Raw genomic sequence first — 26,631 nt, 5'->3', positions numbered from 1 at the left:
ATATCTGATTGGCGCCAAGTGCAATTTCCAAAGGCTCTTCAGGGGCAGCCCCATGTACAGCATGTTGCAGTAATCCAAACTGAAGGTGATTGTGGTCAGATCCACTATCTCCAGGAAAGTGCACAGGTGGTGCACCTGTTGAACATGAGCATTCCTAGCCTCAGCCAGCACCTAGATATCCAGATGCAAAGCCAGATCCAGGAGCACCCCGAAGCTGCGAACTTAGTTCTTCAAACTGAGCACAACCCCTTCCAAAACAGGCTGTGCTCCCCCTCCTCAATCAGTTGGTCGCCTCTATCCTGTCCAGATTAAGCCTCAACTTGTTAGCCCACATCGTCAAGCCCAGACAGCAGTTCAAGATTTCCACAGGCTCCTGAAGTAGGACTAAATGACTGAAGCTTCCAGGGCTGTGGAGTTGGAGTCAGAGTCGTGGAGTCAGAGTCGGGAGCAATTTTGGGTGGAGTCGGAGTCGGTAGAAATGTACTGACTCTGACTTCCAAATAAATTTTGATTGACAAGAAGCAATTTTGAGTGGAGTCGGAGTCGGACAGTAGAATAATAGAGGAGCTGGAGTTGGAGTCAAAGGTTTGGCGTACCAATTCCACAGCCCTGGAAGCTTCTCACGCAGGATAAATGGCATTTTTTAAAAAAACCCTCACCATTTATCATTTAGCAAAAAAGATGCCATTTCCCCAAGTTTGGGAAGCAATGCAAGTTTAAGCCGTTTCTGAGACAACATAGGCTAGAGATACCAGGGTTCAAGTCTTCCCACCAGCTGGTGTTTCTTTGGCTAGTAACACTGTGGCTTGTTCATTTGGGCAGAATCCACAAATAGATGTAGCTTAGTCACCGTAATACCAGCATCATTGTACATCCCCTCAGAAGGCAATTATGTGACTCAAGCAAGGGTAGTGCAGCTGCTCGGCATGCAGAAAGGCCTCGGTTCATTCCCTGACAGCATGTCTACTTAGGGCTGGGAATGTCTCCTGCCTGAAACTCTGACAAGGTGCTGCCGCTCAGCGTAGACAAGATTGAGCTGGAAGGACCAAGGTGCTCAGTATAAGGCAGCTTCTTCCTATGTTTGGGAGCAAAAAACAAACAAACCAAAAACCTCTGACTCGTAATCATTCATGAGTGGGTTTCATGGTCTTACATCGCTGGCTGATCTTTAGGTGTTGGAGGACTTCTGAAATAGGCTGATCGTTTCCCAACAAAGCGCCCCCTGCCCAAATGCTTCTTCCCATCACAACTTCTAGGTGATTTCACACTACCTGCTCTGGAGACCCAGTTTGTTTCCTGGGAGGGGCAGGGGGGGAAAGAAAATTTTGATCTCAGACTAAATTAATGAAGTCTTTTTGCATAAACTCAAGGAACTAGTACATAAAACCAGCTTCATCCTCATTTCATTTTGTATAATTTATTCCCAATTTTCAAACATTCTGGAATTCTTGAAAGGGAAAGGATGATGAGGAAAACTGAAGGAATGAGAGAGGCACAGAAATATTTCAGAGTTCTTGCTCTATAAACATGAGTGCTAGAAACTTACCCTTTTTGTTTGGTGAAAGTACGTGTATATCTTGTGCTGCTGACTGTGTTTCAAAACAGAAGTATTAATAATTTTACAGTCCAGGAAAAAAAGGCCTGCTTCATTCCCATTGTTGCACAATACCACTTAAATAAATTCAGTTTTTTGTTAAGCAGATACAAAGCTTTTTCAAAGTAAAGGGAAAGTCTGCTGACATCAAATGCTACAAGTTCTAATGAATTTCTCTGCTTGTAATATATACAACAATGTATAAAAAACGGTAAAACCAGGTAATAAAATTAATTAAATACATTTATCAGTTCAAAATATCTACATATATTAATGTTCCTTAGGTTCCAGTTGAAGTAAATGTTTTGCTCTCAGGTTCTGGGCGGCCAAGGCAAAATGGGCTACCCAGTAAGTCACCCAATAGTTGGTATCAGCTAGAAGGAAATAAACTATCTGGTCTATAGTGTGGTATTCATGATAATTAATTAGAGTATTAAGAAACTTGGTTCTTGGATGGTCATAAAGGGGGCAATCCAGGAGATAGTGGGGAAGGTCTTCTACCTTTCCAGAGTGACATATACACCGTCGCTGGTCCATAGGGAGCTGCAAGTAGCGACCGGATAGATAGGCAGTTGGCATAGTTTGGAATCTTAAGGCTGTAAAGGCGAAGCATAAATGAGTTGGTAGCGGAATTGACAGATAGTGCGCCCTAATATGATCTAGTTTATACAGCCTGAACCAGGTAGAAAACTTAGAGTTTATTATTGTCAGTCTATCCATCCACTCACTATGGTATTTTATCTGAGCTTGTATTTTTACTTTAGTCAATAATAGGGGCGAATCTTGTGGAATATGATAAAGTGAGTGGATGGCTTGTAGTTTTGAAATCCAGTTAGAGTCCATGCCAATCATTTTTGAACAAGCTTTCGCCAAGATCTTAGAAGGCGAGTTTATTGAGATAGTCCAATAGATTAACAATAATTGATGAATCCGAGCACTAAGCGGCAACAAACCCACTTCAGCTCGTAACAAGGCCACCGGTGTGGAACCAGGGAGATTCAAAAGTAGTCTAATAAATTTATTTTGTATACCTTCCAGTATAGGGGAGTAGGGTACCGACCAACCCCAAATCGCCACCCCGTAGGTGATCTGGGGGAGGACCTTATTCTGGAATACTTTCAAGGCGGGGGCTACTAAGTGGCCGCCCTCAGTCCTATAGAAACGAAGAATGTTACCAACAGATCTTGCGGCTTTAAGTTTTACCACGGCAATTTGTTCTTTCCATGGTAAGGTATCTTGAAAAAGAATACCAAGATGTTTGAAAGAATGGCATTGATTTATAGGGAGATTCCCTATGGACCATTTATGCTCAGAGTATCTTTTCCCAAAGACCATGATTTTAGTTTTCTGGTGATTTACCTGTAAAGATTCTTTTTTACAGTATGCCTCTAAATTTGCCAATAACCTTCTTAAACCAACAGGGGTCAAGGAGAGAAGAGTCATGTCATCGGCGTATAATAACATGGAGAGTTTTCTAGCTCCTATTGAAGGGGGAAAATATTTGGTCCTGCTAGGTAGTTGACTATATCGTTTAAGTATAGGTTAAACAAGGCTGGAACTAAAAGACAGCCTTGTTTTACCCCTTTGTTAGTCAGTATGGGGACAGTTAGATTATTACCCACCCTGATTCTGAGACTATTATTAGTACACAGCTCTCTAATCAGAAATAGGAGGCGTCTGTCGATATTAGTACAGGCCAATTTGGCCCACAGACGATCTCTATCAATAGAGTCGAAAGCGGCCGCCAGGTCGACAAAGGCGGCATAGAGATGTTTTGTGGGTCCCTTGATTGATTTCTTAGCCAAGAAGAGCAGTGTAGCACAGTGGTCAATGGTGGACTTCCTTTTCGGAAGCCCACCTGTTCAGGATGGATAACCATATTGGCCAGTTCCCATTCTTCTAGCTTAAGTAAGAGAAATCTACTGTACAATTTAGCTCCCACATCTAAGAGACTAATAGGGCGATAATTATTAGGGTCTTTTTTTTCTCCTTTTTTAAAAATAGGGATGACAATACTTTTTTTCCAGCCCTCAGGCATAATGCCCGTGGCGTTGATAAAGGTAAATAAGTTTGCCAAAATAGGAGCCCACCAATCTGGAAAGTTGTAAAACAGGTCCGGCGGAATCATGTCGTCCCCTGGTCAATAGAGAGATAAGAGTCTTAATATGGGCTGTTGTAACTGGCGGCCAATTAGTTAGATTATCCAGGAGAGGGCATAGGGACGAGATACTGGGAGCGGCCGTTGTGGTGTAAAGTTTTGTAAAGTGATCAATCCACACAGAGGGGGTTATTTGACCAGAGTCATAATAACAAAATGCATTCGAACGATTTGATACCATATACCAGAACTGCCGTTCGTTGCCCTCCAAAAGGGCCTGATTAAGTAGCTGCCATTGTGTGCAGGCATGTCTATACTTTTTTTGTCTCAAAAGAGCCCTGTATTTGGAGCGGAGATAAACAAGTTGGTCATAGTCGAAAGAAGAGAAATCAGTTCTTCTTTTCCTTGCATAGTTAACTAATTGGCGTTTAGCCACTTTACAATCAGAATCAAACCACTTCCTGGTTTTTGGGAAAATAGATTTTTGGGGGCCTGTATGGCTCACCAGAAGTTTGAGAAGGGAAATAATATTCTGATAAGAGAGGAGAGCGTCCATCTTGCCCAGCTCCCCCATCATGGGGGAAGGGATGGTAAGACTCTCCAGTAGTTTTGTTATATCAGCTTGAAGGGTCGGGGACCATTGTAATCTGCGGTCAGCTACTTGGGTCTCCTCGGGAGGTGGCAAAGTCGGGGGGGAGCCTGAGGGAGGCAGATGAAATGCTGTCATGGTGGGGAAATGGTCACTGTCTATTCTGTCCAATACTTTAAACTTGGAAACTTCCGTAAAAAGTGTGCTGGACACCAAGGTGAAATCTATCACACTGACCCCTATGTGAGAGCAGAAGGTAAAGGTTCCATTGGATTGGTCTAATCTTGAACCATGGAGGCATTCTAGACCATGAGTCTGTATCAGTTCAACGAGTCTCAGGCCTTGTTTGTTCACTACCAGATCTTGGGAGACTCTGTCACTAGGGAAAATGTTAGGGGAGGGGTCATGATTAGATGCAGGCCGGGAAGGCCAGCCAGATCCCATCCTAGCATTAAAATCACCACATATTAACAGACTGCATGCCGGGTATTGACCTTCCAGGAGTGCCAAGTATTCCGAAAGGTGATCCCAGATACTGCCAGGAGCCGTATTTCTTGCCTTAAGAGGAGGAAGATAAACATATATAACGATCAAATCTCCTGTCACCGGACCATGCAGGTGCACTGCCTGCACACAACGATCACAATTAGGGTCAAGGGGGTAGATATCAGCCATGAGATCCACCGAGATAAATATACAAAGACCCCCCCTCCCTCTGCCCTTAAGGTTAAATTTGGTCGCCGGTAGCGTGACAGAACGGAAACCGTTTAGGTAAATAGAGGTTTCCGTCGTCAGCCAGGTTTCCTGTAAACAGATTATCCTAAATTGTTGTAGGAAGGGGGATGGATCCTCTTCTCTAAATTTATTAGACCAGCCCATAATATTCCACGAAAGTATTGACCATGTCAATTAGTGGAAGGTAATTTCATATTATTAGCAAAGTAAGTATCAGAGGTCATAGTTTGTATCACAGGAGTCTTCCTTGATGGGGGGTTCCCTCTATTGGACGCATGTTGAAAGGCGGCCGCTGGGATACTTTCACTAATAGAAGACTGAACATTCTTGGGAGACAAACTCGAGGCAACCTTTTCCTCGACGTTCAAATCTATTGGATTGAGTGTATTTCTCGTTGACTGTTCATGAATAAGGGAGAGGCGCAAAGAAAGTTGGACCAGTCTATCCAGGATTTTATCTCTTTCAGGCATTGGCAACAGACTGAAAGACTGGAACAAGGCCTGTTCCTCCTCCACCGGAGGGTTAACCTTCCAGAAGGCATGAATACATTCTTTATCCATTGAAATTTGAGGCTGGATCTGTAGATCAGGAGTTGGGCTGTTACGTCCCGAAGGTGGTGACATCCTTGAGTTTAAAGTCAAGTTATTCGAGTCCTTCAGGTATAGGCCAATTGGAGAACGAATAGCATTAGATCGGACTACAGGTTCAAGTATTTTGGGAAGGGTATATTCATTACACCATTGTTCTCGAGAGTCCAGGTCAATCAGCAATTCATAGTTTGAATGAAATGGAGACAACATGCCACCTTGGAGATTAGAACAGGGTGATATTAAACTCGTTGGAGGCGACAGGTTTTCAAAACATCTCGTAGTGAGTAAGCCTAGTTCAGTCAACTTATCTTTATAATGCCACACCTGTCCTGTTACCTCTATAGAAGAAAAGGAAACCACCGCCCTAGCACTGATGTTGTTATAATAAAGATATTCCACCTGCGCAATGTCTCTTATAGTTAAGGGCCTTATCATAACCTTGTTGATGATAGATATAAGATGAGATTTTCTGTAGTAAGAATGAATGTAGCCCCTCGGTTTAGGATAGTTTTCAAGAACCAACTTTGTTCTATTAAGCACAAGGTTCCATTGTTGCGGAGGGTCCCAGGTTGAGTTATTTTGAGGTGAGTAGGCACCCACCAAGACGTCGTTCCAAGGGTCCTGGTGTAAAGTCCAATGTGTATCCCTTGCAATATTAAGATTATTCTGTTTCTCTCTTAGACAAACCAGGGGGGACGATCTTGTTGCAGGATCAGGAATTTTTGGTGGGCACCCCTTATCTGGAGGCCTCTCTGGAGACGATGTGGTTTTCTTAGTGTCCTTTTCTTTGTTTATTGGATTTTCCAATAACTTAAAAAGTCTCTTAAAATTCATCTTGTTGTGGGTAGATTTAAAAGTTTTGATGTTTTTAATATTTTTGGTCTTTTTCTGATGAAAGGCTAGGCCCCTTTTCTTTTTCCATTTAGAATTCGAGGGGGCAGTCTCTTTGACCAAAGGATGGTTTGGTGGGTTCATCTGTGTGGGTAGCTGGCGCACCGACTGAATGTCGCGAGATAGAGCTACTAGAGTTGTTAATAATGAATTACATTCATTTAGAAAGGATTTGATATGTTCAAAGTCCGCTGCCATCGTGAGAATCGAGCCTAATAAGATATCATCTCTAGAAGAGTAGGCGGCCAGTGGCACTTGATTGTTAGACTCTTCCAAGGCTCGGCCCAGGTGATCGTCGGAGGCAGAGATAATCTCTGACGCTTTTACCACAGTGAGATGTGATTTCAAGCATGAACCAAACTGCTGGGGAGTGATCTCCTGCGTAAAGTTGTCAGGCGGGGGGTCTATGGGGGTCAGCACTGCTCCATTAGCATTACCACCTTTAGAGAACTTTAAATGATTTAAATTTTGGCCGACTGCTAGCTCAATTTCCGTGGCTAAATCCATCATAGCTGATTCACTGGTTTTATTATGTGTATAGGCCTTAATTGGAAGGGACCAATCCAAGGGTTTAGGTGCGGCTGGACATAATTCCCTCTCAGAAGATTGATGTGATGAAGTATCATAGAAGTCCGTAATTTTTAACTGCCCCTTTAATTCTTTAGAAGAATAAGGAAGGTCCTGCTTAGAAGCTTTTGGGTGAGACGTTTTCAGTCTTCTCTGATTCTTAGTCTTCAATTTTTCCTCAGGTAAGCACACTAGTGGAGGGGGGGACCAAGGCTTTCCTCTCATTTCTAGTTAAGACCATATTATAAAATATATAACTGTAAGAGATAACTGAGTGATTTAGTTATCGGCCTAGGCGATGAATTCTCGATGTTTCAAGGACAGAACGTAAAGTTGGCAGTTAGCCACCAGACAGTTTAGTCTAAGCAGGCAAAAACATGTCCTGAAACCAATCTTATTTGTTGGAGAAGTCAGTAAGGAACTTTAAGAGTAAGATAATTAAATGTTTAAATAAATTGGTTGGAGATGTAACGAAGGCTCACCCAGCGTCAAACAAACCGGAACCGGAACTAATATATACTGACTTTCATGTATCTTACACATCCAAAACACACAGCCATCGCACAAGCTGTCCACACCTATTCCCTGCAGGGCGAGTTCACGTTTGGTAGCATCTCCACAAGGAAACTTATGGGAGGCCTCTTGCACTAGAGAAATTCTGAGAACATTTTAAATTTAGGATTCTCACTAACCGCCCTGATTTCCAACGGAAACAACAGCTGCACAACACTCCTGCCTCAACCGCAAGAGCTTTGGAGACCAAATGCCAAGAGGAAACTGAGGTTGTCTTCTGGGAGTCACTTACTGTCCACAACAACTATTTTTGGGCAACACAAAAAGCTTGGGGGAGCCACCCAGTTTAATGGCTTGCTTATGTCCCAGAAACGATGGTGCTTGGCCTGCTGAACATATACAGGAGGAGGTCCATGGGGGTAACACCATGAGTTACTGCACTGGGTGACACCAACCCTAGTGACGCCACTGGTGAATCTAACAATTTCCAATTCTCTTTCTCATTTTTCCACTCTTTTAAGTCCAGTTCTTCACATTTCCACATCAGTTTGCAAATCCTCATGAAAATTCAGCAACATTTTAGCGCATTATTTTCCTAATATATACATACCTGTATTTGTATGTAATTTTTCCTAATATACAGATTTTTGCAAATCATATTTTTCCTTATATGTTATATATTATTTTCACTAATATATGCATATGATTACAGATGTTGTGAGCACTCACCATATGCTCAAAGGCATGTTACCAAATTCTTCCAAGCTACACAGGAAGTGGATTGGTCAACCCGAATTCTTTTTGCACTTTTACAAATTTGTAGGCCAGTACAATATCAGATAGGAGGTCTGGCCTCCCACTCCCCTGGCAAATTCACTATAGCTGGGCAATTAACTTGCTTTTTAGAGTTTGGTAGAAATATATGCAACTACAGGAATGTTGTTAAATGAAAGGTTTTTTTATTATAGAATCTGCCTCCTTTTTGTAACAGAGAAAAGAAATAGAATCCTTTTCCATTTTCCTAAGAATGCGTTGAATTTTTGCAGAGTTCAATGGGATTTACTCTTGTAAAATCTTGCTTACAATTACACCGTTAGATTTTGTGTGATATTTCACTCCTTTTTTCTTCAATGAGTTGCCAATCAGATTCATGCAAACCAAAATTAATAGCACGCTAACCTTTAAAACACATACTTGGGAACAAGCCCCACAATTCAGACACTTCTTTTAAAAGCAAGTTTGTAATTCAGTCCACACTTAGAAGCACAGCAACACACATAACTTCATAGATGAGTAGGAATATGTGCACACATCCCTTTCTCTGACATGCACAGACAACATCCCTCCCTCCATCACACACACACACACACAAACACATCTCTCCCTGACTCACACATACATACCTCTCAATCTCTCTCTGCCACACACAGTTGACCACCACCCCTTTCAAAAAAGCTTCTCCTTGGAGCAAAGAAAGCACCACCTGGTTGGTGGCAACAGCAGCCTGAGATGAGGCGTGAAAAATAAAACATCCTTTTTTCTTTTAAAAGTAAACAGAACTGAAAACACAGTGGAAGAGACCTGAAAACAAAGGGGGGGGGAAGAAGACAGGAAGAAAAGGAAATTAAGAAAGCAAATGCTCGCAAATATAAGGGGAAAATCTGAGCTAATTCTAGGAGAAACTGTCTCAGAGGAGGACAGGAAATGAAATTGGGACTGGTTGCTAAGCAACAACTGCTATGCTCAGCTCAGCTGTCAGTTGGAAGGTGTAGCAATAGGGTTTTTTTGAGCTTTAAGAGAGCCATTAGCCCCAACTGTCCTTTCTCAAATAGCACGTTTTACAAGAAATCCTCTGTTTCTTAAGGCTTTGATTTTCCCACCAATTTTCATGGCAACCATCTTGTTTATAGCCCTTTTACTCCCAGCTGCCATTTTGATTGTAGTTCCAGATCACAGTGATTGACTTTAATGTTAATTTTCATAAATTTATTAAAATTTAACCACTAGATTTTTTAACTTAAAAACACCAAAAGAAGTGTGTCACATGATGGGGCAATCAAATTAATAGTACTATAAGTGCTATAGTTACATCTCTGTTTTAAAATTTGAGGTAAAAAATTATGAGAACTACTCAGAAAACGTCCAAACCACTTCCTGGTTTTACATCTTTTTTTTACTTCAACTTGTGGATGCTCCCTGAGTTTTTTGAATATCATTATGAAAATTGGAAGGCATGTTAAGGAAGAGTTTCTGAGTCCAACAGTATAAGATTTATACATTTCCGTTGTCAACTGTGCTTATTTGAACCACCAGAATGGCATAGGGGGTAATTGAAGTTTAACCATTTTTTATTTCAGCTATAGATACATGCATTTCCATGCATGTATAAGAAAAGTCATGCATGTCAACTTGTGATGCGTTTACCTCCCAGTGTTGCTGTAATGATGCATGGCTTGTCTATTTAAACTATTTGTTTACAAACAGCAGGTCTCTAATTAAGGAACAGTCAAGTTAGATTATACAGCCATGAGAGTGGCTGTATACTATAGCCAGCGGGGATTTTTCACATTCCGCAATGTTAATTTGAAAATACCCCTGCATCCCATTCTGATGCTTCCCATAAGCTCATTTCAAAACAAAACCTTACAAAACTTATAGTCCTGAACTCAGACACTTGCTTAACAACCCTCTCAATTTTCCTGGTGATACACAAAACAGTCAAAGAGAATAAACAGTTCAAAGTCTAAAAAGAGAGAGAGAGAAACCCAGAGCCCTTTTGGACTTTTTTCTCTGAGAGTTCTCATAATTTGTTGAAATTCATTAAAAATCAGCCATGTTCACAGAGTACCTGTAATCCTAATACTGACCTTGCCCCATACTCTGATCTTCATCTTCTGCAGTTTAAAAGTTTTTTAAATGCCTGGCTCATTTTTAATTAATTTAATAAATTTTGTCTTGAAGCCAATGATAAGCGTGGGCATGCTCAGTAAGAACCAACTGCCAGAGTTCTAAAAGCCTCACAGCTGTTGGGCTTGGCTAATCAGGGGGCCACACCCACACCAGACTTTGATTTCATGTGAGATAGTAATGGCTTCCCTTAGAGAATCCTGGGAAGTGTAGTTTGTGAAGGGTGCTGAGAGGAGACTCCTGTTCCACTGTGAGAGCTCCAGCGGCCAGAGTGGTTTAACAGTCAGCCACTCTGATTGAAGTCTGTGAGGGGAACAGGGCATCTCCTAGCCACTCTCAGCACCCTTCACTAACTACACTTCCCAGGATTCTTTGAGAGAAGACTTGACTGTCCAAAGTGAAATAAAGGACTGGTGTGGCCAGGGACAGCTTTGGTTTAAATTTGGGTGGGAGGCTACATGTGCCTGCTGTAGAATAAAAAGGTGGGGGAAAGGCTGAAAAGCAATAATACTGTTCACAATGTTTTCCTTTTGGAAAGGAAAGGGGCTTCCCTTCTGCCTAGTGCTCACCCACCCAATCTCCTCCCCTCTCCCTCCCCTCCCTGCCCCTCCCCCTGGTCAGTGTTGGACTACAACCTCAGAGACCAGGATTCAAATCCCCACACAGCCATGAAGCACACTGTGTGACCTTGGACCAGTCACTGTCTCTCAGCCTCAGAGGAAGGCAATGGTAAAACCACCTCTGAATACTGTTTACCATGAAAACCTTATTCATAGGGTCGCCATAAGTCGGGATTGACTTGAAGGCAGTCCATTTCCATTTTCAAACATGATTACACAGACATAAATCCCACTAAAATAAAACGTATGCAAATGATCAAATCCACCCTCCCTTCTCCTCCCCCCTGTCCTCTCTCTCTTGCCCCTTCCCTCCCCCTTCCTTTGCCTCTTCCTCCCCATCCCCATCCCCTTCCAAACCCCTCCTTCTCCTTCCCCCTCCCCTTCCTCATCCCCATGGTCTGTTTTACCTATCTTAAGCATGATTGCATGGAAGTAAATGCCATTGAACTCTATAAGCATGCAAATGATCAAACCTCCCTTCCCTTCCTTTGTCCCCGTCCAATACACTCCTTCCCCTCCTCCTCCCCCTCCTCCTCCCCCATGGTCAGTTTTTCCTATCCTAACCATGATTGCACAGGAGTAAATCCCATTGAACTCAATAAACATGCAAATGATCAGACCTGCTTTTCCCCTCCTTCCCCTCTCCTCTCCCTTCCTCCTCCCCTCTTCCTTTTTTCTCCTCCCCTGTCCACTCCAGCCCTCCCTCCCCCCCTGGTCATTTTTACCTATCCTAAGCATGATTGCACGGGAGTAAATCACACTGAATTCAATAAACATGCAAAGGATCAAACCTGTCCTCCTTCCCTCCCCCTCCTGCCTGCTCCCATCCCAGTCCTCCCCTCTGCATTTCCTCCCCTCCCTCCTCCTCCTCCTCTCCTCCCCATCCTCTGTGGTCAGTTTCACCTATCCTAAGCATGATTGCAGGGGAGTAGATTCCACTGAACTCAATAAGCATGCAAATGATCAATCCATTCTCAACAAACTTGGACAGGATCCCATTTCTTACCTGCTGGATTAAAAAGCAGGGAAATTAACTAATAGGCAAAAAACCTTGCAGTTTAAGAATGTACCTATAGCCCACAGATATTTCTATCAAACTTTAAAAAGCAGGGAAATTGGGCAGCTATAGTGAATGCACCAGGGGAGCAGGAGACCTGACCTCCTCTCTGAGATATTGGACTGCCCTACAAATTTGTCAAAATGCAAACACCATTTGGCTTGGTCTTTCACAGTCCAATCCACTTGCTGTGTAGCTTGGAAGAATTTGGTAACATGTGCCTCTGAGCATATGGTGAGTGGTGGCAACACCTGCAACCAGCCCAAACAATAGAAAGAAGACATGTGCTGTGCTGATCTTGTTTTAGCAGGGAGGAAGCAACATTATTAAAACAGTTGATATTGTTCAGATGGTCACTTTAAATATGTCTGATTTACTTTGCAATTTTAGTGAAGTTTCCTATAGGAAATCATTTTATTTTGTTTCTGTTTCTGTGAATATGTGAAGTACAGCAACACTTTGCAAAATTTACACTAAAAAAACTCCAAACATAATTGTGGAATTATTTATTTATTTATTTATTACATTTGTATACCGCCCCATAGCCGAAGTTCTCTGGGCATTTTACAACAAATAATGGCACTGACTTCTCCAGAATAGTCTCCAGTGGACCTCAGGAGTGTCTCAGTTTGCACGAGATTAAACAGTGGGAGGTGAAATATATTCTAGCAAAATTCTAGGTGTGCTCTATGTTTTTAATTGACCGTGCCCACCTTGCCTTAAATAAAGTGGTTTAAACATAGTAGGCTGAAAACATGCATCCTCTTTTTTCCAACAGCTAGAGTAATTGCTTAAGGAGCAACATATTGTAATCAGTCTGATTTTACATCTACTGCAGTTTCAGATTCAACTTTTACTGCACCCAAAATAGAAATAGAACATAACCTCCAATTTGAAACACAAAAGGCTATCTTCACCATCATATGACATTGACGAATAAAAAGGATTTGAAATTAATAAAAATAAATTTGACACAGATTTCTAGGATGAATAATGAGGGAAATAAAATTTTCTAGTTTAGATTCTGTGTAGAAACAGCAGTAACACAGGAAAGAAGCAAACTAAGAAGAACACCAACAAACATACAAAAATATAATTCTCTATCTTTGGAGATGGCAGGTGTTGCCACCACTCACCATATGCTCAGAGGCACATGTTACCAAATTCTTCCAAGCTACACAGCAAGTGGATTGGACTGTGAAAGACCAAGCCAAATGGTGTTTGCATTTTGACAAATTTGTAGGGCAGTCCAATATCTCAGAGAGGAGGTCAGGTCTCCTGCTCCCGTGGTGCATTCGCTATAGCTGCCCAATTTCCCTGCTTTTTAAAGTTTGATAGAAATAGCTGTGGTCTATAGGTATGTTCTTTTTTTTTTTTTACAATAATTTTTATTCAAATTTTCATAAAACATACAAAACAAAATCATAAAACATTCAAAGACAAAAAACAAAACAAAATAAAAATGATTAAACAAAAAAATAAAATGTTGACTTCCCATTTGTCGCAGATCAAATCAGTTGTAGGTCTACAATATATAACAATCCTGTCTCTTAAATTATATTATAAAATCACTTTCCTCCAGTAGTTATCTTAATTAATCATCAAATCTCATAAACATTACTTTATTCTTTCCACAAAAAGTCAAAGAGAGGTTTCAATTCTTTAAGAAATATATCTATCAATTTTTCTCCAAATAAACATGTCGATTAATCCATCTCGTTAATAATAATAATAATCTTATTGTCATAACCATAGTCCAAATAAACATATCGATTAATCCATCTCATCAAAATCTGTTAGGTCCAATAATTTCAATAGCCATTATTCCATTATCCATATTAATTCCATCTTCCATCTTCAATAGTCCTGTTAAGTCCAGTAATTTCAGTGTCCAATCTTCCATTATCAGTATTCCATAATAATCTTGCTGTCATAGCCATAGTCATATAATAAGAGTCTGATGGGAATTTCCTCTATCCCAAATATTTTCTTGCCATCAATTCTGAATAAGTTGCTGAAATATTGTTGTAAAGTCATATCTGTGTTCTTCTTTTTTACAAAATGCACTGGCTCATCTCTTGAGAGTTTTTCCATTGTCACATGGCTGCAGTTAATTCCATAGATTTTCTCTATATCAAGCTCCATCACGTCATTCCAGTCCAGAAGATTATCCAAGCCATTGATAACTTTATCTCTAATATCTTCATTAATTTCTTCAGAGATAACGTTAAATTCCAAACAGTAGATTTTATTTCTAATATCCATAAACTCCAGATCTTTTTCCAATTCCACATTTGTTCCAATCTCCAGGGCTTGTATCTTCCCTTTATTTTTTCTTTTCTCATCTCTGATCTCATTCTCCTCTCTCACAGGATCCCCTATTTCTTTAAGCTCCTGCGTCATTTTGCTCAGTTCAATTTTCAGCTCCTTACTGCCCTGTCGCAGGGTTTGTTTCGTTATCTCAATCTCATCCATTATTTTCTGAAACATAATTACTTCCAGATTCTCAGCCACTTTCTTGATTGCCATTTTTAAAACCACAAAAACAAAACAAAACAAAACAAAAATAAAACCACTTCTTATTTCAGCAACAATTGGGTTAATATTCCAGGCTTGATGACATCACAGTATAAACAGAGCAGCCTGCCTTATCTCTCTATGTTCAAGAACACAAAACAAATTTAGTTCTCAGCATCAAGTTAGTGGCGTCATGAAGAAGCAGATTCGTCAAAATAAAATAGACCAAAAAGAGAATAGTCCCAGACAATATAATGTTCCTCGGAATAGAAATCCCTCTTCTGTTTATATCTTTAGAATGCACTTCCAGGACAGCTTTTTGCAATAGAAACAGAGATAAGCTGTTAATTTCGTGAATAACAGAGAAGAGTTATAGCTCACCCAGAAGTTCTTTAAAGCTGATTCATTTGACAAATCTCTTTTTGCTGCAACAATTTAAACCAAGTAAAAAAAATAATAGAAAGAAGGGTGCTTGCCTGTTAGTCCGTTTTCTCTTTGAAGAAAAGATAAACGTATCGCATTAATCAGATAGAGCTTGTTCGGAAGTCCGTCCGGCATTGCTGGCTGGACCTTTTCTCATAAATTAATGAAATCCAGTCCTCCCAACAAAAACAGGCTTTTGAGGTTGATCTCTACGTTTCTCCCTGCCCGGGAGAAATTTCATCAGTCAAAAAAAAAATGTTCTGACTGATTTATATCTGAATAAGCTTCTTTTGAGGCGGGAGCCCGTCTCAAAAGCAGGCACAAGCGAAGTCACCCTTCCCGGAAGTCGGCTATAGGTATGTTCTTAAACTGCAAGGTTTTTTGCATATTAGTAAGTAGTTTGTAGTTTCTAGTAAGGGTGTGTGTTGGCTCAGTGTATGGGGCAAATCAGGATGATTTGAGGGTCTTTCTCCTCTCCTGAGTTGAACCAAAATGTCAATAAACTTCTTTGCATCAGATCAGGGCCCTCACAAAGCTTCATGTTGCTCTGCCATTTCTGAGCTTTTCTGTATCATATAGCTCTATGTTTTCCTATTTCTTTCTAGGTCCATGGGCTTTGCAGAAAGTGAGGCTATCCAAAAAGCTGCCTGTAGAGCACTTAATTCCAACTTATGGCGACCCTATGAATAGGATTTTTGTGGTAAGCAGTATTCAGAATGGTTTACCATTGCTTTCCTCTGAGGCTGAGAGGCAGTGACTGGCCTAAGGTCACCCTGTGCTCTTCATGACTGTGTGGGGATTCAAACCCTGGTGTCCCAGGTCGTAGTCCAACACCCTAACCACCACTATGCTACATTCGCTCTCATAGAGCACTTAAGACCTCTGAATTGTTTTTGGTTACTGTACAGTAGTTTGTTTTTAAAGACAAAAAATATTCTGACATAACAAAGAGTCTTGTTCCTTCCTTCTGTTCTTTCTCACAGACTTTTCTGCCCCCTCCATCCACCCCCCCTCCATATCCTCACTATTGTCACAAGAGAATATTCCAGGAGAGGGGAGTATCCCTCTTATTCAAGTCATGCATCACACTCATACCTGAAGTGTTTGGAAAACTAGAACATGGTTTGGATGCTTAACCTGGAAGCCCATCCTTTGTCCAAGGCATGTGCGCACATACAGTTTAGAAGTGCTTTTGTAAAGCAAGGAACTCAGGACTTTTCATACTAAGGGTCTGAGTGCTCCCTATGAGACAAAGAGGATGGCAAACCTTTTTGGCACAAACAGAAGGTTTGTGCACTCTGTGCTTCCTTAATGCACATAGTATCAGATTTTAAATGATACCTGTCAACTGAGCATATCTCAAAGGGCAGCAGTGCTGTTCTGTTTGAACTGCTTTTCACCCTCTTGAGCAGCCCATATGATATGTGAAGTGCTGAGGGAGCTCCAAAATGCTTTTTAAATAATTGCTGGGAAGTGTGCTTTAAAAAAAAAAAGTAAAAGCTCTAAGGGAAATAATATAGCTGTGTTGACATCAATGCAAACATACCAGGGGAGGAGATACATAATACTTGGTATTACTATATATGATGTTGGAATATTTTTTAAAAATCTGAGTTAAATTTTACTTGGTCTCTCCAACACATCTCTCAATCGGATTGTTTCCCTTTTGACCTTTCAAGGGGAAACTCACGTTGGAACTGTCTGGATGGGGAAGTGATTGATGAATCATCACTCTATTGTGTGCCCTGATTGCTCTTCAACTCATCATGCACTGAGTTGAAAATTTCACCAGCTGAATGATTATATGTAACTGCCTTGCCCTTTCCTGTTACTCTTACCTCACCACACCCACCCTTTGTTATCTCTTGTCACTTCCATTTCTAAATTTAATTGTAAGCTCTTTGGGGCAGAGGGCTGCCTTTTTCTCATGTTACTCTATAAAGCACCATGTGCGTTGATGGTACTATCAAACTAACATTGATGAAATCATCATCAGTTTTCGACAGATGGGGAAGTAAGGTTGAAGGACAATGTGACACAGATCTGGCGCGATCTGCACTATACAGTTATGCCACTTTAAACAGTCATATTTAAGCAGAAATATCATACCACTTTAAACAGTCATGGCTTCCCCCAAAGAATCTTGGGAACTGTAGTTTATTAAGGGTGCCGAGAGTTGTTATGAAATACTCATTCACCTCACAAAGCTCCAGTTTCCAGAGTGGTTTAAACAGTCAATCCCTCTTCTCAGGGAACTCTGGACATTGTAGTTCTGTGAGGGGAATGGAGTCTCCAAACAACTCTCAGCATTGTTAATGAACTACAGTTCCAGGGATTCTTTGGGGGAAGCTATGACTGCTTAAAGTGGTATAATACTGCTTTAGATGCTTAATGCAGATGGGACCAAAGCTGTGTTGAGGCCATCCACTGAACTGAGGTCTAGGTGGGATCCAGTCATATGTGCATACACATTCTGTGAGTGCATCCAATTTTCCCCATTCATTTCCTCTTCAGATCAGAAGGTGCCTCCTAGAAGCAGCAAACTGCAGATGAGGATTTGCCACGAAATCATTTTAAATACACAAGCAATCTGCTGCTGGTTCACACCTGGTCTCTCCCCTCACCCAATATTTCTCTTTAAGCTACTCTCATGCCTAATCCCCCAAAGCATTTTTTGAACTTCGGGTATTTAAAGAGAAATGTGAGGGAATCTTATGCAGAGTAACTTCTGAACAGAAAAACGGGATGGTGTGCTTTTATACTCCTTTGGATCCTAGTTTTCAAATCCAGCATGTTCAGTGGGTCACACTGGAATAACATGTTGGTAAATACATGTTATGTTTATAAAGTAGGTTTTTGCACTATGCCAAGCAAAGCTCTACCCTAGCTTGTGTTGGGGCTGTTTAACAAATGAATAACACAATTTCCTGTAATAATGAGCATAGGAATGTATATTGCAGTAATTAAAATGTGTTCTAAATATTTGTTTGTGGTTGGAGAAAAATACATAATTTTACTGCCTGGGAATCTGTTGGAGCAACTGCTTCACTCCAGATAATGTACAGTTCCCAAGGGGGAAAAATGATTATCTAGCAACAGGCCTGCAAAGTTTACATATACAAATAACTCTATCCACATTTGAGTAGACCTATTGCACACAATTCTGATTCTGATGCAATGTGCAGAGAAGAATTTCCTGGCAGATTGTCATCTTGGGTTGCATGAAGCAAGACACCTCATTATTTGCAGGATTGGGGGCCAAACTGGCATGCTATGGAAAGGATTGTTGATCACTTTAAAGCTATTAGATGTCACAAGAGCATACAGCCCATAGAAGTATTGTATGCATTTATATGCAGTATTTGTCCTGGAACAGCGATGTAAAGCTCACTTCAAATGCAGCCTTTGGCCAGTGTGTCATCATGCACAAGGCTGCTGCTTCATTTTCAACATTGCAGAGAGTGACTTTTTAACAACTTTATTTAATGAGAGAGTGGAATATCTTGTGGTTGTCAGGCACCATATGCATGGTTTAGGAACAACTGGAGGGGTGGTGTAGGAGGGCTGTGAAAATGTACTGTACTTAGATCCAGCTTTCTGAATATTGAGAGAAAGAGAGAGACATTCTGAGCATGAGCAATCATGTAGCCCAGGAGGAATGGGTAGATTAGTATAATGTCCAGTACACTGGACATTAAGATGCATCCCTGTGATCCGTTCTCATGGCAATTTTGGAACTAATGTAATATTGTTGCTGTGGCATGAGGTTACCATTTATTGAAGTCCCGAATTTAACCCTAACCCTAACCTGGAACCTAACCCTAACTGTAACCTGGAACCCATCTCTTACCCTAGACCTCATCCAGAAATTAACCCTAACCCTAACCTGGAACCTAACCCTAACTGTAACCTGGAACCTAATCCTAACCCTAATCTGGAACCTAACTCTAACCCTAGACCTAACACAGAAATTAACCCTAACCCTAGCGCTAGCCCTAACCCTAACGCTAACCCTAAGAGTGATCGAAACCTAACCTGGAACTTAATGAAGAATCTAATCCTCACCTTGAACCTAGCCCTAACTCAGAACCTAACACTATCCTGGAACTCAACCCTAACCCTAACCTGGAACCTAACTCTAACCCTAGACCTAACCCAGAAATTAACCCTACCCCTAACCTGGAACCTACCCCTAACCTGGAACCTAACTCTAACCCTAGACCTAACCCTAACCTGGAACCTAACCTGGAACCTAACTCTAAACATAGACATAACCCAGATAACACTAACCCTAACCTGGAACCTAACTCTAACCCTAGACCTAACCCAGAAATTAACCCTACCCCTAACCTGGAACCTACCCCTAACCTGGAACCTAACTCTAGCCCTAGATCTAACCCTAACCCTATCCTGGAACCTAACTCTAACCCTAGACCTAACACAGAATTTAACCCTAACCCTAACTGAACTAGAGATCTTAAGAACGCCTGGTGGATAAAGAAAGCTCAAGAAATCGAGCACTTTGCAGATGCTCATGACATACAGGGCTTTTTTAATGCCACAAAGGCCATCAATGTACCAACAAATTACAGTACAAATCTCTTATGTTCAATGGATGGTACCAAACTTCTTAAGGATAAATAGTCTATTGCACTGCACTGGAAAGAACATTACCATGACCTCCTTAATCGTAACTCTATTGTGGCTGGTGAGGTCTTCTTGCAAATTCCACAACAAACTAGAGATGAGCTTGCCGTATCCCCTAACTTGGATGAAGTCAGTAAAGCCATCAATCAAATGAAGAGCAACAAAGCTAGTGGACCTGATGGGATTCCTGCTGAGGTCTTTAAAGAAAGTGGGCCTGAATTTACACAACAACTTCATAAGCTCATTGAAAAAATCTAGATGAAGGAGGAGATCCTGGAAGACTTCATAATTATCATCCTTTTTAAGAAGGGTGACAGAACAGATTGTGGGAACTATCGAGGTATCTCTCTTCTTGCTACTGCAGGTAAAATCCTTGCAAGGATCCTCACAAATCTCCTCCTGCCGATCTCAGAGGATGTCCTCCCCAAATCTCAAAATAATTTCCACTCTTCCAGGGGGACAGTGGACATGATCTTCACTGCACAAGCTTTAAGAAAAATGGCCGGAGCAGAATTGACCTTTATGTATAGCGTTCATTGATCTGACTAAGACCTTTAATACTGTGAATAGAACTGCTCTCTGGACCATCCTTCTGAAAACTGGATGCCCTGATATATTTGTGAATATTTTGCGACTCCTTCATGACAACATGACAGTGACAGTTTTGGATAACAATGGCTTTCAGAGAGAGCCATTCAGAGTTGGATCAGGCGTAAAACAAGGTGTCATTGCTCCTACCTTATTTGCTATCTTCATTGCTATGATTCTACACCTTATTGAGGGGAAGCTTCCTACTGGTGTGGTCATAAGGAGATTTGGAGTGCGTTTCCAGCAATATGCTGATGATACGCAGCTCTACTTCTCCTTTTCATCTTCTTCAGGTGAAGCTGTTGATGTACTAAACCACTGCTTGGCCGCGATAATGGACTGGATGAGAGCTAATAAACTGAGACTCAATCCTGACAAGACTGAGATGCTGTTGCTGAGCTCTCTGCCCAGATGGTTGATGTCCGACCTGCCCTAGATGGGGTTACACTCCCCCTAAAGGAGCAAGTCCATAGTTTGGGGGTCTTATTAGATCCGCTCCTGTCACTGGATGCTCAGGTAGCCTCGGTGGCACGGAATGCGTTCTACCAGTTTCGGCTGGTAGCCCAACTACGACCCTATCTGGACAGGGAGAACCTTGCTACAGTTATCCATGCTCTGGTAACCTCTAGATTGGACTACTGTAATGCACTCTACGTAGGGTTACCTCTGAAGACGGTTTGGAAACTTCAGCTGGTGCAGAATGCTGCGGCCAGAGTTCTTACCGGGACTAAAAAATATGATCATATAACTCCTGTCCTGGCCCAGCTGCACTGGCTACCAATATGTTTCTGGGCCAGATTCAAAGTGTTGGTTCTTACCTATAAAGCCCTTAACGGCATTGGACCGCAATACCTGGTGGAAGCCTCTCCCGCTATGTACCAGCCCGTTCACTGCGCCTGATGTCAAAGGCCCTTCTCCGGGTTCCAACGCATATGGAGGCCCGGAGAGTAATAACTAGAGCTAGGGCCTTCTCGGTGGTGGCCCCCGAGTTATGGAACGCCCTCCCTGATGAGATACGCCTGGTGCCTTCTTTGTTATCTTTTCGGCACCAGGTAAAGACCTACCTCTTTGCCCAGGCATTTTAAATTCTACTTTAATTTGTCTTTGTCTTAATTTTGTTTATATATATTTTTATATTGTATTGTTTTCATGTTTATTTGTTTTAACCTGTTTTTATCTTTTGTACACCGCCCTGAGAGCTTGTTGCTATAGGGCGGTTTAAAAATGTAATAAAATAAAATAAATAAATAAATCATATATCGAACAGATGGAAAGCTTTTTAATCTCAGTAGGCTAAAAGCAAAAAGTAAGGTAATGTCAACCTCTGTCATGGAACTTCAATATGCCCATGATAAGGTAGTCTCCACACATTCAGAGAAAGATCTTCAAACTATCCTAAATGTCTTTGCAGAAGTATATGGAAAGCTTGGGCTCTCACTTAACATTAAAAACCCCAAAGTGCTTCATCAACAGGTGCGAACTAGTCCCTCTGTAGCACCATCAATCCAGCTTAATGGTGTGACACTGGAGAACGTTGATCACTTCCCCTATCTTGGCAGCCATCTCTCTGTAAAAGCTGACATTGATGCTGAAATTCAACATCGTCTGAGCTCTGTGTCGCATTCTCCCGAATGAATCGTAGAGTGTTCGAGGATTGGGATATTCGCAGGGAGACCAAAATGCTTATTTACAAAGCCATTGTACTACTGACCTTACTGTACACCTGTGAAACATGGACCATTTATAAACGCCACTCCCAACTTCTTGAAAGATTCCACCAATGCTGCCTCTTGAAAATTCTGCAAATTACTTGGGAAGACAGACAGACTAATGTTAGCCTTTTGGAAGAAGCAAAGACTACCAGTGTTGAAACAATGATCCTTCAACATCAACTTCGCTGAACTGGCCATGTTGTTCGAATGCCTGATCATCGCCTTCCAAAGCAGCTGCTTTACTCCCAACTTAAGAATAGAAAACAGAATATTGGAGGTTTAAAGATGTTCTTAAATCAAATCTAAAAAAATGTAACATGAACATTGAGAACTGGGAAGTCTTAGCCCATGAACGTCCCAAATGGAGGTCAGCTAAAGGTGCTATGGACTTTGAAGAAACACGAATACAGGGCGAACGGGACAAACAAGCTAAGCGGAAGGCACGTCAAACAAATCCTCATCGTGACCATCTTCCATCTGGAAACCTATGTCCTCACTGTGGGAGGCTGTGTGGATCCAGAATTGGCCTCCACAGTCAATTACAGACCCACTGTTAAAGACCTTCTCTTGGAAGACAATCTTACTCGACCATGAGTGATCACCAATGAATGAATGAATGAAATGAATACCTTGCCATCACTTTATTTGCAGTCAAGGGGCGAAATAAAACACAGAGACATCAGCTTGGGTTGAACAAGGGCCACTTTATTAAATTACATTAAACAAAAACCCAATTTAAAGTGACCTGCAGAAGGAAAACCTAGGTGCGGGAACTGTCTATAAGCAAGTATCTTGCCACACAGCTCTCGGGCGACCAGCCTCTGCCGGAGGAAGGGCAAGCCCATGTGCTTACCTTTACCCAGGCCACACCTAGTAGGTGAGTAGGGGGGCCTTCCTACGTCATCCCCACCCGGGGCCGGATAACCCTTGGGTAGATGAGATAAGTTGGCCCCAGAGGCAGCCCATATCCTGCCCTCAAGCCGGAAAGCTCTGACACACAGGCCTCCGAAACTGCCAATCACCTCCAAAGGTGCCTAAGGGGGCCACCTAGCTGTCCTTACCTATTTCCCTTCCTGCACCTTCCCGCACTAGTGCTAAAATAATCTGCCCGGTAGGGCATTAACCTCCAATGCAAATTAGCCAAATTAGCCAAAACCACCTATTGATCGCAATGCCCCCTAACCCGATCTCCTCCCGCTCCCATAGTGTGGAGCAGGCAAAAAAACTGCCCGCCAACTAGGGTGGGCAGGATAAAAATTCCTACTCGGCCCCGAAGCGACCCCTAGGCACACCATGAAAGAGGGAGGGCGGGGTGGGCGTCGCGCGAGCAAAGAGGGGGTAGGAAAGGGCGGCTGGGCTTAAATAGGCCCTTAAGCCCCGCCCCCTCATGCTGCACATCGCGCATGCGTAATAGATGCGACATGCGACTTTGCCCTTACAGAAGATGGAGGCAGCAGCTTCGCCTCCGACTGCAACTAGGCCCCACTCATCAGTTACACGGTGAGTGAGGCTTCATATGTCTGCCTACCCTACTTTCGTTTAAGTTGCTCAACTTTCTGATGAGCATCTGCTCGTGTGCCTTTGATACCACCTAGATTTTGAGTAGACCCTGAGGATAGAAGGATCTGCCAGTTTCAGTTCTCTCAGTTTTTCATTTTTCCAATCACAGGCCCCATCTACATTGTACATTTAAAGCAGTATCATGCCACTTTAAACAGTCATGGCTTTCCCCAAAGAATCCTGGGAACTGTCATTTCTTAAGGATGCTGAGTGTTGTTTCTGGGTGAGAAATTTGATTCAGTTTGCATTTAAAACTGAATCTATCAAATTTGCACTTTTCAAAAGGATATGAGAACCAAAACACAGACATTTATTGAAATTCGTACTTATCCAAATTGTGCAATGTGGTTCTCCAACCAACGTTTACACAATTGTATATATTATGGGAAAGTGTGCATAAAAATGAATACAGTGGTGAAAATAACACACACAAAAGCATTACATTAGGATAAATGTTTGCAAAAATGTGTCAAAACTGCATACAAATATGTGTTTAGTAGAATAAATTCTCACTAAAATGCTGGAGGTTTTTCATGAGGATTTTTTAAAAAAGCGAATTGTTGCAGAGATGTGCAGAACCAAATTTAAGACTGGAAAAATGAGGAATGGAGAGGACTGAAACTTACAGATCTTTCCATCCCCAGTAGACACATGTAGGATTGCACTGTTAGAGAATGTTGTTTTGTTTTAACTTGAAACCATGCACTTAAGGGATGTGCCTTTTACATCCTTCATGCTCAAAGATCTGACAGTGCTCAAAAAGTACTCTCTGTGTTTGTAGCAATAGTATTTGAATCGTTAATTTATCTGTGATACAACTGAAAGCATGAGACTCTTTACACTGATGTATTTTGCAAAAAAGAAAAGAGGAGGAGGAGGAAGGAAACTCCTAGGATTATGACTGGACTATTTGACTTAATGGTTAAGGATCAGAAAGCATCTGCCATTTACTGTAGAGTTAACTAGGCAGCATCATATTTCTGTTCATGTGTGCTTATTGAGAGGGAGTAGTGAGTTATATTAAAAGGTTTTTATATTTAATCAAAGCAGACAGTTGGGTAATTAAAGCTATTAAAATTGATAGGGCACTAGGCCTAGATAAATTACATCTTAGTATTCAGGCAGTTAGGAGGGCCTTTGGCAATGATTTGGGTGGGAAGTGTAGAACATGATTCGAAGAAGAGATAAGAGCCGAAGTGTATGCTCAGATATATCACAGCGGTGGTGTAGAATGGAGGATAGTACCCCCCCAGGAAGGTGCATTAAAGAAATACAGTCCTTCTCCCTCCCCGCCCCGCAGTTCTCCACACCTAGCGTTTATTATTTAAATTATATTGTACTCTCAGTGGAAATGGCACTTTGGCCTTGCATAAGGAAAAAAGACAGATTGCTGCCCTGAGGACTTACAACCCCATTTTTATTTTTAATAAGGAAAGAAACAACAGAGAAAGGGAAGGAAGAAGAGGTGAGAGTAACAAAGGACAAAGATGTGCCTGTTGAGTGGCCTCTCCATAGACTTAGGGACAAACCAGAGGTATGCTTTTGCTAACTGGTGTAACCAGTTTGGTTATAAAGTGGGGGTGTTTTTTAATTTCTTTTTAATGGCACATGTAAGAAGCAGGAGTGACCCCCCCCCCAGATTTACTTCACCATGCTTGACTGCTCTCCAGACTAGCTCCCTTCTGCTATCAGATCTGGGCTGTGGGGTGGGGGGAAAATGTCTTAAAGCGGCAAGGTTTGGGGAGGCACGGTAGGGAAGGGGATGGGTTTTGCTGCATCCCCTCTGTGCTTAATTTAATATTAAAAGTTTACCCCAGCTCTGCTTAACAGCTGAACCAGTGAACACTTGTTTAGTAAACATGCACGTCTGACTTGGCCCTTAATTTCAGCGGGGATAAGAACTAAGAAAGCAACTCCATAGGGTACATTGATGTTATGATCTCTGCATTGCAAATAGCTGAAATGGGAGTGTTAGGGATAAATTGAAACCCCCAGTGCCAGTAAAACTACAATTCACTTGTCCTATCTGAACCAGCTTGGGCTTTATGGGACATAGAACCAAAGTGGCCTTTATTTGTATTTCTTATATCAAATGTCGGTTTATTTCCTGGTGACCTGACCCTTACCTACATTCCAGTGGCTCGCATAATAAAAGCCGGTTTAAGCTGGAAACTTCCCTACTATGCATTTCTGTTATCCTATTTGTGCTTATGGCCTTGCTTATTGTTACAAACGTGCATTGCATCGAAATGTCAAACGCTATTCCAATGCCCCTCATATCCTTGACTTGTACAACTCCTTTGATATGTAAGCAGAGTAATATCATGTCTGTCTCCAGTTTAGGGGGCGCCCGGTTGCAGCTGGGCCTCCCCTCAATAGTTGTCTTTGTCTGCTCCTGCATAGTGCTTATCTCAAGGACATGCGAAATATGCAGACATGGAGTCTGAAAGATAGTCTTGATGTTTCCACTTTGTCCTTCCCCCGGTACCCCTTTACCTCCTTACATATGCCCCAAAGCTATGATAGTTGGCGATTGCTTCTTTTGTATTTTGTGACGTGAACACGATATTGTAAACTTCGGGGTAAGCCTATATAAACCATTGAACACCAATAAACGAGGTTCCCATGCTGGCCTGCTTCGGCTTGTAAGTATTGGGTCCCCTTTGCAAAGGTTTTTGTCGTGTGTTACTTGATCTCTGATAGTGGGTTCATTTGCACTCAGCTCCGCACTCTTCCCGGGTGTAATAAGCGAGTTGGGGTTGACAGGACGACTTGCGTGTTGGGTTTGGACCTAACAATTGGGGGCTCGTCAGGGATCCCTTGTGCGGACCCCCTTTTTGCCATTGCACCCCTTAATTTGATAACAGGCGCCACGAGATTTTCTCGGTTATCAATAAAAGCGGGCGGCTTTGACACTTTGGGGATAAAGCACAGTTGAGGAAAACCCGTTATCAGACGTCATGGGAAATAAAGGGAGTATGCCGGTAAAGGACAGCCCTTTGGGAATCATGTGTATGCTGTGG

The 26,631-nt window shown here is 41.8% G+C and overlaps 1 long non-coding RNA gene across 1 annotated transcript in view; it reads left to right on the top strand.

The window, feature by feature from the left end:
- The first annotated feature begins 7,160 nt into the window (after window positions 1-7,160).
- Window positions 7,161-26,631, top strand: part of LOC133379659 (uncharacterized) — a 41,725-nt gene continuing 22,254 nt past the window's right edge. Inside the window, exons 1-2 of the long non-coding RNA XR_009761236.1 lie at window positions 7,161-7,246; window positions 15,707-15,801. This is a non-coding gene — a long non-coding RNA (uncharacterized LOC133379659). The remainder of the gene's footprint in view (window positions 7,247-15,706; window positions 15,802-26,631) is intronic.

Source organism: Rhineura floridana, chromosome 3, assembly GCF_030035675.1.
Source record: "Rhineura floridana isolate rRhiFlo1 chromosome 3, rRhiFlo1.hap2, whole genome shotgun sequence".
Lineage (NCBI taxonomy): Eukaryota > Metazoa > Chordata > Lepidosauria > Squamata > Rhineuridae > Rhineura > Rhineura floridana.
This window is presented reverse-complemented; position numbering and strand designations above follow the sequence as displayed.